Raw genomic sequence first — 13,463 nt, forward strand, 5'->3', positions numbered from 1 at the left:
TGTTTTAAAGTATCACCTTTGAAAATTGGCACATGTTTTGTGTGTCCACGATTCCCTGATTTATGTTTGCGTTGGGTGCACTTTGCCCCCTGATCCATACAACTGCCAAGGGATGACGGATCTGCAGATTCACAATTTGCTGATTTGGCAATGGGCAGAGGACGGGTGTTGAATGTTAAGTCCTTTAAGATAACCGTGGAAAACGGAAGGTCTATATGCTTCAGGTTAGCTAGGTGCTTCTCAGCTGAAGTAGCAGTATGCAAGGGCCACTCGAGCCTCAAGAGTGCTAAGGAACAGCCCTGTCACGGTCAAATACTTGAGTTATCTCAGATGGTGGAATAAAAACTCAGTTGCGTTCTTTAAACAATCTTTTTGTCTTTAACTAGACTTCGGACAGAATAACATTCTGCTGCTTTGAAGCCTCGTTTTTTTCTGATGTAACGGAAAATGCAACTAGACTCAGGATCTGAGATCCAGGGCTTGGGCCCTGATTGTGCCAGTGGATGGTGGCTTCGGATAAGCCAAGCCTTCGGGCCGCCTCCAGTTCCTCATTTCCCCAGATCCCCCGAAATGAGGAAGTGACTTTTCAGGCCGCCTGGGAGGATTAGATGGGAGCCCTTGGCCCAAAGCAGGCGCCCGGAGCAGACGACTGAATCTTTGTGGCCCACCAGACAGAGGAGCGAGTTACGGGGAGGTCTTTACCACTGTCGCAGGCCAGGCGCCACAGAGGTCACTGTTTGAGGTGTCAAATGAATGAGGACCTATTGTCACGTTGATCTGTTGCCCCCAAAGCAGTGGGTAACAACCACAACAGTAAACATGATTGGTGCCCTAGGCTGGACGTCTCTGGGCAGACCTTCTAGTCCTTGCCTTGCCTGCGGTGACCCAGCCCCCTTCCACACCCCTCTCCCCGCCATCCACTAGCCCACGCCAGTTTTGGTGGGGGTGGCAGCAGCGGGGGCCCAGAACCCAAGCCCAGGGCCCCTTCCGAGGCCACGTGCTTCCTGCTGACAGTGTCCCCCAGGAGCAAGCCACAGGCTAAGCACAGAGTGGAGAACGCCTGGGAGTGAGATGGCCAAGGGGCAGGCGACAAGGGGCCATGGAGCATGGGGGCTGAGGGCGCTGTGTCCGCCACCCCCATGCTCTGCGCTGCCCGACAGTCGACAGTCATGCTCATCTGCCAGTGCAAAGTGGGAGATGTAGACAAGCTGACGCGATCCCAAGCTGGGTCTGTTTGTTCCTTTTTTTTTTTTTTTTTTTTTTTTTAAATTCCTGGAGTGTTCAGTAGAAGCCCTTTTTTAATGTACCCCAGGAAGTCAGGTTAAACCCAAATGAGTGTGATTTCTTTCTGCTCTTCAGGCTCCTCATTGGGCTTGCTCGTGCCACTGTCACGTGACTGGAATTAACACCCACTAGACTCTGAGCCTTGGACAGGCCTAGAGGAGGCCCCGTCATAGAGGGTGTGAAAGGAAGCATTCAGAGGAGACTAGTGATGAGCATTTACGTGCATTAGTACCACCTCCAAAACACACCTGGGACCTCTTAAATGCAAAGATGGGTCTGTACACCTGCTGTACTCCATGGTGGCCATTCTTAGAAGCATGGAATGGTAGGGGAAGCTTCGCCAGTACGAATGTTTTAGCAATGATCACGGTGTGTGGTGACCCTGACACAAATTTTTAAGAAAAACTCGGCAATTATCTGTGTCATGTTTCTATATTACACATCAAAAATTGTCTGAGTAAAGAGTCTGAGTCTGCTCTGGAGGAAGTCTTTGGTGGCACAGCTATCCCTGGTCGCCCTAGAAGGTGGAGTTGACCTCAGCCTTCAGCATTGGTTTGCCCCACAATTATTTACCACATTTTTCAGAGCACTGAATATTTGCTTAAATGAGTTCCCCTCCCCCACACCTCCCTTTTAAGGTCACACAACTCTTTTTGATTATCACATTTGTGTAAATAAAAGTATTTCATAGTCTTACTGGCAACCCAGGGAATGGGGCTTTTTGCAATCTTTTTTTTTTTTTTAATATACCCATTATTTTTGTGAAATACAAAAACACTCCCTCCCAAAATCCCAATGATAACAATCAGAGAAAAACACTGGTGTATATTTTTCCCACTTTTTACTTTGTGTGTATGTACATTTAATAGGAAATGTTTGAACCTTCTCTAACAGCACATTCAGTTAGAGAAAGCTCTTAGAAATCATTTAAAAAGTCTCTAAAATGCATTAATCCACTCAGCAAGCCATAATGGACATGTAATATAATTTATTTTTACTGCTTTTGAGGAACACAAAAGATCTGTGATGTTCTACTTAAAATTTGGAGTTTGTGGCGCTCCTGGGTGGCTCAGTCGATTAAGCATCTGACTCTTGGTTTTGGCTCAGGTTGTGATCTCATGGGTTGTGAGATCAAGCCCTTCATTGGGCTCTGTGCTCAGTGAGGAGTCCCCTTGAAGATTCTCTCCACTTTCCGCATAAATACACACTTTCTCTCTCTCTCTCAAATGAATAAAGCTTTTTTTTTTTTTTTTTAATTTGGAGGGTATTTTTTTTTAAAGATTTATTTATCCATTTGAGAGGGAGATCATGCAGAGAGGGGCAGAAGGAGAGGGAGAGAGAATCTTAAGCAGATTCCCCACTCCTCGACTTGGGGCTGGATCCCACGACCCTGAGATCGTGACCTGAGCCAAAATCAAGAGTCAGAGGCCTAACCAATTGAGCCATCCAGGTGCCCTGAGAAAAAATTAGGAGTTTGAATTAAATAAAAAGTTTTAGGCATCCTTTTCATGCATGATTTCTTTTATGAACCTAAATTGAGTATATACTTTGATTAGTGTATTTGGAAGCAAACATTCCTTCGCCTTGTCTTTCTAAGGATCCTAAAATAGAAGTGTGCAGTGGATCCAAAGAATTTTATTGATCAGCTAGCATTAAGTGTTCAGATATAATGAGTATAGAGAAAGTCTGATGGACATTTGGAGTATTAAAGATGCCAAGTTGATCAGTTAGTAATATTACATTAAAACATTTGTGATTACTTCCTTGTTAATGTTGATAAATTGTTAGGCACCTATTGAGTCAAGATCTGTCTTTTCTTTTTTCCAACGTATAAAATGTCTTACACATTAAGTATTACACATTTCACATATAATCGAATAATCCAAAATGTGATGAGATCCTTAGATTTTTTTTTTTAAACTACATGGTTATACAAGGGACATTTTTTTTTTTTTTTGTAAAAATGGAAACTTCTGAACTGTCCATAGGTACAGGTTAAAGAAGAAATTAAATTTCCTTCCATTCCAGCCCATCTCTACTGGCCCATCTCTACTGCCCTCCCAGAAGAATGACTTTTCAGTATTTTTGTCTTAGTGCTAAATGTAGAATGGGAGCTAAATGTTTCAAAGGAAGCTGAACTGGCCTCCAGGTTCCGAGAAGCCCTAATGGGAGCTGTGTCTTTGCCATCCCCTAGGTGACCCTCCTGCTGTTCCCACGGTGACGCTCCAAACCCATTCTCCTCACCAGCACTTCCTGCTCACCTGTCAGCCTGACAGCAGAGCAAAAAGTGTCTTATGTCAGGGCTAAACCATGTGCTCTAAGCCATGGTTCTGCAAGACTTCTCTAGAACCCTGCCAGGCAGACGTCCCTTCTCAGATCTTCATTCTCTGTGCCACTTGCCTGTCCCTGCAGCTATACAGCCTCCTTAACTCTCACTTTAAAAGGCAATAGGAACATGAAGACAGTTCCCGCAAACTGCATGACTACTTCCTGTCTCATCTGTGTGTAGTCCAGTGGCCTGAGACCATTTGACCCCAGCTGCCTCTCTTTTCTGTCCTCCCTCCTTACTGCACTCAACCTCTGCTTGCTGTAGTCGCCCTTGGGCCCTGCCCTCGTCTTTTTCCCTGGAAGAAATGTTCTGTCCCAGGCTGATATTTGCACCAGTTGCTTCCCTGTGCTTTCCATGAGGGAGTCACAAGGAGAGCCGTTCAAATGCAGTTTCCTGGGCCTCCCCTCCAGGATTCTGTGGCGGGCTGGAGTTGAAACACTGGGGTCTGCATTTTTAGAAAGCCCGAAGTGATTGTCACCCAGCAAACCACTGCATGAGGCCATGTTCCCAGTGGGCTTTCAGACCTTGCTCCTTTTCCCACCTCCCACACCATACGACTTTGATGGTGCAAAGTGGCAGTTTCTCCATTTCACACCACTGATTGAAAATCCCTCCTGAGGGCCATCAAGCTATGCGGAGGATGTGAGAAGGGGTAGATGACCTTAAACTTGCAAATCAAAGATAACTCATTCTCTTTGTCTTGGGCTTCAGACAGCCTCTTTATTTTTTTATTTTTTAAAGATTTTATTTATTTATTCATGAGACACACACACAGAGGCAGAGACACAGGCAGAGGGAGAAGCAGGTTCCCTGCGTGGAGCCGGATGCGGGACTCTATCCCTGGGATCACGACCTGAGTGGAAGGCAGATGTTCAACCACTGAGCCACCCTGGAGTCCCCAGACAGCCTCTTTAGAATAAATGCCCAGCTTCTCGGAGCCTCTTCCTCTTTTCCTCTGGGGACGACATCTAACAGAAGGCAGGAAGAGTAGAGGTTATGGGAAGTGGGTTCTCCAACCCTGGGGCTCAGGTCTTCGGAGGGTCTTGTTGCGTTCCCTGCCCTTGGGCTCTGGCTGTGCTGAATCTGCTGCTTGATGTCAGGGGCTCCGTGGCCCTTGCTCACAGCACGTTGGCGTGTCCTGCCACTGACACAGCTCTGCCACCACCTCTGGTCTCAAGGTCTCCGCCTTTGACAGTCTTCATTTTCCAACGTTAGGCCCCGTGGTGGGGGTGGGGTGGGGGGGAAAGAGCTCGGAAGGGTGCGATGTCCTGAACATCTTGCTCCAGCTTTGGGAAAAGCCGGTAGTGCTTTCTCAGAGCAGGTGGACAGTTCCCTCCAGCGGAGCTGAGCTGGGGCCTCCGTGCCGCACGACGTGTGCCTCTGAGACTCGGGGAGCACTTCTCCAGCGGCTCCCAGCCGCCCAGGACCCCACCCTGCACTTTCTGCCTCACTCTCCACCCCTCCTGTGCGTGCCCCTACCGCCCCCACCCCCCACCGCCTGCATGAGATTTGGCCTCGGGATGGAGTTCTTACTTCATTACAACCCACTCTTCCTTTCTGAGTCTCTCCCCACGTCCTGGGAGCCATTCCCCTTTCTCCCTAGGAGAGGAGGAGCTCTGCTTTGCTGCAGGCCGGTTCCTCTGGCTACAGCTTCAAGTCAGTGTGCTCCTTTCAGGCCGCCAAGCTTTGCTTTTAGTACGTGAATGGGGCTCTTAAAATGTAAGCCTCCCTTCTCATTCTCAATGCAACCCGACTTCCAGGCCTCCCTATCATCTTCCTAGAGATGCTGAAGAATAATAAAACAATAAAGGGCTCTGAGGGGCACAGCTGAATAGTGGCTCCTTGCCCTAGGGTACCTCCTTTCCTTTGCATATGAACCTGCTCATGTCTTCATGGCCCAGCTATAGGGGGCAGACTGCGGGGGTCCGAGGGACATCTACTAGGAACCTGGGGTCTGTAATATTGTCAATGTATTGGCCCCACGTAGACACCCTTGCCCTGGACTTGCTCTTTCTGGCCTCTGCATTAGCCCGTTCTGGTCTCAGGGCCTTGATGTCCTTCCCCTGATGGCTTGCTGTAACTCTGGCTGCTCTCAAAGCCCAGCTCCCGTGTCACCCCCAGCATGGACCTTTGCCCATCTTCCCTTACTTTGAGGCCGCTTCGCAGCACTCCTCTCAGAATCTGTTGATCCAGGGACGCCTGGATGGCTCAGTCAGGTAAGCGTCTGCCTTCGGCTCAGGTCATGATGTCAGGGCTCTGGGATGGAGCCCTGAGTCAGGCTCCCTGCTCAGCAGGGTCTGCTCCTCCCTCCCCCTCCCCACTAACCACCGCTATTGAAGGTGTCCTGCCCAAAGAGCAGTCAAGGGCAGCACACTTGGGTGCTCCCGTGGGAGCACTGAAAGACTGGAGGCTCTGGGAAACAGAGGTGCCGGTGTCTAAGGGACCCCAGACAGCGAGTGTGTGATAGGGGACCTTTGGGAAGAGCAGTTTAGATTTGATCACACCACTTATATTAATGCTCCTTCAGGGCAGAAGCCAAAATCCGTTTTCCCCAAACGTTTTTATACATATGCTCCATCATCACGTGCATGTCAGCATCTCCAGCAGCACCTTATGCATCAGCAGGCAGCCGGTGAATGTTTTTGATCGACTGACAGGGGCTCAGAAAACCTAGCCTGATTGATTTTCTTGTGATGCCTTCCTTTCCCGGGTACCCATTAATTTTTAAGTTGTTTTCCTTGAAATGTTCGGTAGGCTTCCCCCCACACCACTTTTCCTTTTCCCCTTCCACAGGATTCCATCTTTATCAGTTGCTCTCATCCTCTCTTTTGTGATCACAGGTTTTGGCAAGCCTTAAAAATGCATGCTTGGGGTGGGAGCAGTGGGGAGAGGCAGGATTGGGGACCAACCCAATTTAGCTCATAGAAGTGAAGTGGCGCCTTCAGGCTGCAGGAGCGCTCCTGTGGATTTCAGAGCAGGGCAGGCTTCCCGCCACAGGAGGCTACAAGGTCTGTGGTTCTCAGCCTGCCCTGGAAGCCAAACAGACAGCAAGGAGTTCTTACCTTCTCTATTGTACATTTGGGTCTAGGGACTAGAGAGGTTAGACCTGTCTCAGCTGAAGCTCTTAATACTGCAGAGGGGACCAAACACACACCGCTTGGCGCTCTAATCCTTGGGGGATGGTACTGCTCATTCTGAAAGGAACACCTCTAAGTCAACCAGACTGTCTTTAGAGAACAAGGCAGGCACAGAAGTCATCTTGGCATGAGAAAAACCAAGATTTACATCCCCCAAATCATGTGCAGGGACGGAGATTCTGAACACGGATGATGGCGTGAAAGTCGCAAGGTTCAGCCACGGCTGCTCTTGCTGATGCATGGAGTTCTGTTATTTTCATTTTTTTTAAAAGATTTTATTTATTTACTTGAGAGAGAGACAGAGAGGGACAGAGAGAGAGAGAGAGAGAGAGACAGAGAGAGAGAGCATGTGCATGTGAGCAAGAGGAGGGGCAAAGGAGAGGCAGAGAATCTCAAGCAGACTCCATGCTGAGCACGGAGCCTGCTGCTGGGCTTGATCTCATGACCCTGAGGTCATGACCCAAGCCAAAACCAAGAGCCAGACACTCAACTGACAGTACCACCTAGGTGCCTTTATTATTTGCATTTCTAAATCAAATATATTGGAGCATCAACCAGTCTTTATTAACCACTGATTTTGTGCTCGCCCTCTGGTACTGGGAGAAGGGCCTACGTGCCAGGGAGGACCTTGATCCGCTCTCCTGGATGTACCCATGAGATTGTAGAGCAGCGTGGGATCAGATCACAGCCCCAGCAGGAACAATTACAGCAGGCCAGGGTGGGCAGAGAGGTGTCACATTTGACTCTGAGAACACAGCCTGAGCAGAGGCATGGTGGCAGTGTGAGCCTGGAGGAGGCTGGGTGCAGGGGTGAGTGGTGGAGAATGGGAAGAAGTGGAGAAGGAGAAAGCCCAAGAGGTTCCAGAATGAATGGGGACAGGCCTTGAAGGGTGCCCACTTCGTTTCTTGTCCTGTGTATACAGCTTGGATCCCAGTGTTCCTGGGTCAGGTAACTTGTTTCTAGGACGAGAAGGCAGCCCATAGGCCCTGTTGACCTGGCCGTGGTATCCTCCGGGGGCTCCCCTGTGACTTTGCTGGGAGGAACTGTCTAGGAGGCCAGGATGGCAGGAGCCCTGTGGCTTCATGTCTGCAAGGGGACGTGTTTCCACTCTATAATTAGCGTTTAACAGACTATATCATCCCTTTTAGGATGGCTTTGGGCAAATGGGATAGAAATCTATTATGCATTTAAATTATACCCAGTCTTCTCTTTAAAAGGTTTTCGGCAGCAAGTCTATTCCACTCCACGTCCAAGTATAGCTCAGACCTTGAGTCAAAAGGAAGTAGGTAGCTTGTCCTCTTGGCGTGAAGAATTAAGAAATCTCCACCCAAATAACAGGTATGTGGTGGGAAGAAAAATAACATCTTCCATGCTTAATCATCAGGCAAGAAGAGGGTCAGGGAAGTGCTCAGTAATGGGGAACCCTCAGAAGATTTAAAGAGAATTAACAGCCAGACAAGGCTAAACATTGGATGCCATCCAACAAAGCTCTTAAAAGATTGAAGTCACTGCCCTGTTCTTGAGCTCTGACCTGGAGGAAAGAGGAGTCTGGGAGGCCTGGCATGGATGCAAGAGTGCTTAATTATCTTTCTGGTTCTGAGTCCTCTTTAGCTCCCTGGGAAGGGGGGCGGGTGTGGGCCGTTCTTCCTGAGTGCACGTATCTGGACCTGCTAGGCTCATTTACAATCCCCCGTGGGTTTCCTCAACCTCTGCCTGGTTCAGTTTCCAAACTGGAGGGGTAATACAGTGGCACCCCCTATCCCCAATCCTGCCGGCCTCTGGCCTGGAAAACTGTGACATCTCTTTTTACCACCAACTGACATCTGCCACACACTTTAGGTGGGGTGGGGGTGGGATGAGGTATGACCAGGGAAACGAGGCTGCATAAGTTGTGAGCCCACAGGATAGAGACTGCCTATTTCCATAATCGTGCAGAGCTCCTCCACCCCCCTGAGCACCATCTTCCGCAGAGGTGCCAGAGGAAAGTGCTTTTTCCCAAGACGCGATGCCAGTGTTGAGAGCATTACGGAGAACTCTTGAGTCCAGCCTTTGACATCTTTAGTCCTTCTTTACACGGGCTGGGTCGGTGGCAGACTGTTGGAAGCAGCCACAAATTCCTGGGTTGATTACCACATAAGATTTTATGTGGTGTTAGCAGTCAAGGTGGAACCAAAGCAATGAAGCTGTTTTTCCTTGTGGTTTGTAAATTGATTCCAATATCAATTCTTAAAAGAGAAGTCCAGAAAGCAAGGCTCACTGAGATGTGTAGATAGTCTTGGGTGTAGCAAGTGTGCCAGGCATTATACCAAGGGCTTTATACACATTATTTCCCTTCATTCTTACAATGCACCTAGTAATAGCCCCATTTCTCAGAAGGGGAAACTGAGTCACATGTAGATCGAGCATCTTGCCCAGGGCCACTCAGCTGGTAAGTGGTGGAGTGAGGATTTGAATCCAGGGCTTTTCGATGTTGGAGCTTGAGCTCTCAATCCTGACACTGCATTGCCTTTCTTTACTTTGAAAGGCATCTCTCATTGGAAAATAATAGAGCCATTGATTTTAAGAACTTTTACTCAAGTCACACTTCCTGTACTCCATGAGGGCAGAGATTGCCTTCTAATTAGTATCTCTATGGAAGCAGATGCTCAGCCAGGTTGAATAACTCTCCCAAAGTCACCTGGTTTTAAGTGACAGACCTGGGATTTGAACTAGAAGCTTTCTGGCTCTGCTCAGCCCCTTCACTACCCTTCACTACTATCTGGGGTATTTGGTTCCTGTTTGCACGGGAAGGAAGGAGGATCAAAAGGCGGGTTTTCCCAGCTGTCCCCTGGTACAACCCCTTGCCCACCTCCTTCATCTTGCCCATCGCTCCACTGGCCTTCCCTGCTCTATAGTTTCATCTCTCTTGGAGAGATGAGGTTAGTTGGTGATCAGAATAGCCTCAAGTTTAGGATGGAGGATGGACATGGCTTCACAGAGGAGACGGAAGCAAGATCAGTATGTTTTTTTTTACTCTTTTCCAACAGAACAGCTCTTTGGACTGTTGTATTTGGGGCACTTTCTATGGTGAGTTGGGATCTCTTCTCTTGGGCTATAGCTGTTGGGAGGGAAACACCAGGAATAACAGGTAATGATTGCAAAGTGCTCTACAGACTAGAAAAGGGCCATCAAGTTTGACAATGTAGATGATGTTATTTATTCACTTTTTCACTCATTCATCTATTTTTCCAGATTGAGCCCTCTGGAGATGATATCTTTGGTATATACTATAGACAAAGATTCAGTCCGGGGAAACCAGAGATACAAATGATCTGAGGCAATATATCACGAACACATTGGGAAGGATCGATGGAAATGTTGCATTAGAGCACTATGTTGGTTGTGACTTTGCACAGCACTTTGAACTCTTCATTTCTAATGAAGGACAACACATTGGTTGAGTCATGTGTTGAATTACCAATAAATCCTTTAGTTATGCATATTTGCCTATGTTACTTTGTGGCCACCCTGTATAACACACTGAACAAAGGAAGATGGCTGTGGAGCCCAGAGCCCGAGTCCCTGTGAGCACACAGCAAGTCATTTCCACCTTGAGGTCTGTGGCTTCTTATTTGGCCTAAGATCTGTCCATTCTACTTTTCTTCATGGTGTCATGAGGTCAAAGTACATGGTGTCATGGAATCAAAGAGTTGTCCATGCATGAGCAAGACAGAGTCTATATAAGAAGGTGGTTGGAGTACAAAATCTTACCTAAACCCCAAGACATCTTCTAGCAAGCAAGATTCCAGGAAAAGAGTGGAGAGACGGATTTGATATCCCTGGAATTAGGTGAAAGCCTGTCCCGGAAAAAACACTCCTGTCTGCTTGCAAAGTGATTGTCATTCCCATAATTAGTCATTCTTGTTAGTAGCTCCCAAGGAGCTATTAATCCCCTGACTTCTTAGTTTAATATTAGAGTAAGAATGAGTAGAATAGAAAGCATCAGACTAGCATAGGGTCTAGAGACCTGGGTCCCATTCCGAGAGTCTTAGAGGGCAGTGGTGATGTAGTAGGAAGTGCCCTAGCATGTATGCTCAGTGGATCTGAAAGGAATGGCTTGAAAAGCTTGCCCCTTATGCTTCTCACCCAGGGCAGTGATGAAACAAACACCCCATTACCAATGCAAGGTGCAGTTGTTATTAATTAGATCATTTAGCAAAAAGAACTAAAAGTAATAGAGACATAGAATGGTCAACTCTTGAGCCTGGTGGGTAGAAAAGAATGTAGGTGGGTGTATGACAGAGAGAGAGAGAGGCTAGGGATCTAATGGGTCACCCTAGGAGGTCACATGGATGGAGACGCTGTGGGGGTGGTCCTTGAGAGAGCTTAGTGTTGTGTGTGAATGTGTGGGGGTGTGCATGTGCATGTGTGTTTGCATATGTGTAGGGGGATCTCAGAGAAGGAGGGGTGGGATAATTGAATTTCACAGCAGGGGTGAGAAGCAGGCAAGAGGGAAAGCTAATGAGACAAAAGACACAGGCAAGACCCTTCTCCTCTCTGGGCCTGACAAAAGCATTTTTACTGGGATGGTTTCTTCTTTAGACACGTTCTTGAGAGAAAGTAGCACACAGAGGTTCTGGAGCAAAACGGGTTCAAATGGCCATGGAGGACGCACTACTTTTCACGTTGCCACCCAGGCTCAGCTACCACCATCTCTCTGTCAAAATATATAACCCAAATCTAATCATGATAAACAGTTGAAAAGCTCAAATTTGGAGACATTCTACAAACTCATTATCAGCAAGAAGGTAGAAGAGTAAGTAAGATAAACACAGAGATAACAATGAGCCTTGGAGACTATTCTAACGTCCTTGTGGGTTTTTTTTTTTTTTAAGGTAAATATGCCTGAAAGCCAGTGGCATATCTGTATGGAGGCAAGGACAGAAGCCATGTGAAATAATCGAGACAGGAGATAGTGAGGACTTGGACCAGGGTGGTAATGATAGAGGTGGTGAGAAGTGGTTATATATATATATATATATAATATATATATATAATATATATATATATAATATTTTGAAGATTTATAAAATAGAATAGAATACCAAGTAACCATATACCCATCACCCAGCAGCAACAAATACGATCTTATGGCTGATTTTGTTTCATTTAGACTCCTACCCACCTTCCCTTTCCATTTTATTTTTATACAAATCTCATATGTTTTATTTCATTCTGGATATGCATTTAAGAATTTGCTGATGGATTGGCTCTGGAATGTGAGGAAAAAATAGGAGCATGGACATCTCCAAAGTTTGCTATGAAGGATAGAGGTACCATTTACTGAGATGGGGAAGACTATAGATGGAGTAATTTTGTGAGGGAAATGATTGAGGGATTATTCATGTTCATGTATAGTTTGAAATTCTTATTTGACATTATAGAAGCTGTTGGATACACAAGTCTGGATATCAAGGAGAGATTGGGATATAGATATAAATTTGAGAGTTGTCAGATGATAACTAGTATCTAAAGCCAAAAGATTGTACCTCCAGCCTCTGGTAATCACAGAGTATCTTGTAGCAAACTATCTCTTGTGCCGATGATAATGATACCTCTGGAGGCATGGGAGAGTGACCTAAAGCAAACAGCTACTGGAAGAGATTCAACTCTTGAGAGAAGGGAAACACAATGAATGAGATCCACGTTTATACAAGAGTTTTCCTGAGGGTACTCACTGGTCCATGCAATGCACAGTGAAAGAACTCAAGTCGAGTACTTACTGGGTTGAAGCTTCTAGACAAGATGGGAATAGTGAGGGAAAGGGGGAGTCATAGGGCAGGGAACCTTAGAATCCGTATATAAACTCTTCTCAAATTCTTGTCTGACTCCTTAACTGCGCATGTGCGGCTCAAAACTTCAAGGTACCTCAAGGAAAGCACTAACGGGAAGGCTGAAAACTGAGCAGAAATTTCAGCTTCCCATTGCACTCAAGTTAGTGGGTACTTGGTTTCAGACTTTCCATGGAAACTCCAGAAAGCCCACAATTTAGGAAGAAAGATATATCCCAGGACTAAGGGATTCACTTTACAACTAAGGACAAAACTGAAATAAACCCATAATAATAGATCATAAAATTAAGCCATCTCAGGATTAAGATGATCTGCCAGTAATTTGACAGTTTGTTAGAATTACACACTACACTCTTCAGAGGAAGATAACAGAATCTAGAGCCTTACAATAAATCACTCATAATGTCTAACCTACAATCCTGAATTACAAGGAATTTTTAAAAATAGAAAGATATAACCCATAGTCAAAGAAAAAACAGTCAACAGATGCAGACACAGATATAACACAGATGTTGGAATCAGCAGACAAGGACTCTAAAATAAATGTGATAAGTCTTTTGAAGAACTAATAGGAATAATGGATTAATTGGTAATGAGATAGAAAATTTCAGGAGAAATATGAAAATGCCAAAAAAGAACCAAATGGAAGCCCTGGACCTGGATTATACAACATATACAATAAAAAAATTTAGAAGATTGTATTTAACCATGTACTTGAAGACCAGTCAATATTCAAATGAAGCACTCAGGGAAAAAGATATTGAAAAAAAAAATGAATAGAGCTTCAACGATCTGTATCAAAAAGTGTGCCTTTCAAGTAGCTAGAATTCCAGGAGAGGAGAGAATAGGACAGAAAAATATTTGAAAAAATAGTAGCCAACA

The sequence above is a fragment of the Canis lupus genome, chromosome 7 (genome assembly GCF_003254725.2).
Source record: "Canis lupus dingo isolate Sandy chromosome 7, ASM325472v2, whole genome shotgun sequence".
NCBI classification, from domain to species: Eukaryota; Metazoa; Chordata; class Mammalia; order Carnivora; family Canidae; genus Canis; species Canis lupus.